Here is a 3,124-nt window from a genome sequence, read left to right as displayed (position 1 = left end):
CCATCTATTATAGCATCCTGCCTCACAAAGTGGCCAACCAGTTCCTCTGGAGGGTCAACAACAGGGCAGAGAGCCCAAGGCCTTCATAAGGACATCAAAAGAGTCCTGCTAGATCAGACCAGTGAGGTTCCATATAGTCCAGCATCCAGTCTCACACAGTGGCCAATTAGTTCCTCTGAAGGGCCAACAACAGGGCAGAGAGGCTGAGGCCTTCATAAGAACATCAGAAGAGCCCTGCTGGATCAGACCAGTGAGGGTCCATCTAGTTCAGCATCCTGTTTCACTCAGTGGCCAACCAGCTCCTCTGGAAGGCCAACAACAGAGCAGAGAGGCCGAGGTCTTCATAAGGACATCAGAAGAGCCCTGCTAGATCAGACCAGTGAGGGTCCATCTAGTCCAGCCTCCTGTCTCACGCAGTGGCCAACCAGTTCCTCTGGAGGGCCAACAACAGGGCAGAGAGGCCAAGGCCTTCATAAGAACATCAGAAGAGCCCTGCTGGATCAGACCAGTGAGGGTCCATCTAGTCCAGCATCCAGTCTCACACAGTGGCCAATTAGTTCCTCTGAAGGGCCAACAACAGGGCAGAGAGGCTGAGGCCTTCATAAGAACATCAGAAGAGCCCTGCTGGATCAGACCAGTGAGAGTCCATAAGAACATAAGAACATAAGAGAAGCCATGTTGGATCAGGCCAACGGCCCATCAAGTCCAACACTCTGTGTCACACAGTGGCAAAAAATGTTATATACACACATACACTGTGGCTAATAGCCACTGATGGACCTGTGCTCCATACACTGTGGCTAATAGCCACTGATGGACCTGTGCTCCATACACTGTGGCTAATAGCCACTGATGGACCTGTGCTCCATATTTTTATCTAAACCCCTCTTGAAGGTGGCTATACTTGTGGCCGCCACCACCTCCTGTGGCAGTGAATTCCACATGCCAATCACCCCTTGGGTGAAGAAGTACTTCCCTTTATCCGTCTCAACCTGTCTGCTCAGCAATTTCATTGAATGCCCACGAGTTCTTGTATTGTGAGAAAGGGAGAAAAGTACTTCTTTCTCTACTTTCTCCATTCCATGCATTATCTTGTAAACCTCTATCATGTCACCCCGCAGTCGACGTTTCTCCAAGCTAAAGAGTCCCAAGTGTTTCAACCTTTCTTCATAGGGAAAGTGCTCCAGCCCTTTAATCATCATAAGTCCATCTAGTCCAGCCTCCTGTCTCACACAGTGGCCAACCAGTTCCTCTGAAGGGCCAATCACAGGGCATGATACATGTATATTGCCTCCTCTGCAAGAATTGTTGTGGCTACCTATTGATTTCCAGGCCTAGTTCCTATCTCTAAAGGTCATCCGGATGTGACCTGGGGCTGGGGTAGTGTTGCCAACTCTAGGTTGGGGAATTCCTGGAGATTTGGGAGTATGGCCTGTAGACAGAAGTATTTGGGAAAGGAAAGAACCTCCGCCGGGTAAAATGCCATAATGTCCACCCTCCAAAACAGCCAGTTCTTCCCCAGGGGGACTGATCTCTGTAATCTAGAGAGCATAATTGTAATTCTGAAATATCACCAGGCTTCCCCTGGAGGTTGGCAACCAAGGAATAAAGTGAAATTACAACCAGATCAGCTCATACTTTCGCAGCAGGTCTGCCAAAATGAACAGGTAGAGGAACATCACCAAGAGAAGCCTCCGTAGTCCGGTACTGGAGCCCATGCCTTGTATGTGAAATATCTCACATTTGTTCCATCCAGGGGTGGAATTCTAGTAGGAGCGCCTTTGCATATTAGGCCACACCCCCTGATGTAGCCAAAATATTGCAAGAGTGCTAACCTTTTAAGCATACTTTATTTTAAGGTGGGTTTTTTTTTAAATCCTTGTGTTAAGAACATAAAAACATAAGAGAAGCCATGTTGGATCAGGCCAATGGCCTCTCCAGTCCAACACTCTGTGTCACATAAGAGAAGCCATGTTGGATCAGGCCAATGGCCCCTCCAGTCCAACACTCTGTGTCACATAAGAGAAGCCATGTTGGATCAGGCCAATGGCCCATCCAGTCCAACACTCTGTGTCACATAAGAACGTTAGAGAAGCCATGTTGGATCAGGCCAGTGGCCCCTCCAGTCCAACACTCTGTGTCACATAAGAACATAAGAGAAACCATGTTGGATCAGGCCAATGGCCCCTCCAGTCCAACACTCTGTGTCACATAAGAGACGCCATGTTGGATCAAGCCAATGGCCCATCCAGTCCAACACTCTATGTCACATAAGAACATAAGAGAAGCCGTGTTGGATCAGGCCAATGGCCCATCCAGTCCAACACTCTGTGTCACACAGTGGCCAAAAAAATTATATATATATACACACACACACTGTGGCTATTAGCCACTGATGGACCTCTGCTCCATATTTTTATCTAACCCCCTTTTGAAGCTGGCTATGCTTGTAGCCGCCACCACCTCCTGTGGCAGTGAATTCCACATGTTAATCACCCTTTGGGTGAAGAAGGACTTCCTTTTATCCGTTTTAACCCAACTGCTCAGCAATCTCATCGAATGCCCAGAAATTCTTGTATTGTGAGAAAGGGAGAAAAGTAATTCTTTCTCTACTTTCTCCATCCCATGCATAATCTTGTGTTTGTGTTCTTTATAAAGTTTATATCTCCGCTACTTGGCATTACATTTTATGACACACATGTAGGGTTGCCAAGTCTAATTCCAGAAATATCTTGGAACTTTGGGGGTGGAGCCAGGAGACTTTAGGGGTAGGGCCAAGAGACTTTGGGGGTGGAGCCAGGAGACTTTAGGGGTAGGGCCAAGAGACTTTGGGGGTGGAGCCAGGAGCAAGGATGGGACAAGCATAATTGAACATTTCAGAGAGCTCTGAGAGAGAGCAGATAAGAAGAGCTATAAGGGTGAAGTTTGGCTTTCTAAACAGCTGGGGGAGTTGCTGAGAATTTCTGAGTTTGTGTGACTGTGTGATTGCTGAAAATTCTGAGTTTGTGGTTGCTGGGGAACTGCTGTTGGTTTGGTTTGGTTTGGCTCTGAGACTCTTCGGAGTGGAGGGCAGGATATAAATCCAATATCTTCTTCTTCCTGCAGAACAACATGGAGGCCCACT

The sequence above is a fragment of the Heteronotia binoei genome, unplaced genomic scaffold, assembly GCF_032191835.1.
Source record: "Heteronotia binoei isolate CCM8104 ecotype False Entrance Well unplaced genomic scaffold, APGP_CSIRO_Hbin_v1 ptg000274l, whole genome shotgun sequence".
Taxonomy (NCBI): Eukaryota; Metazoa; Chordata; class Lepidosauria; order Squamata; family Gekkonidae; genus Heteronotia; species Heteronotia binoei.
This window is presented reverse-complemented; position numbering follows the sequence as displayed.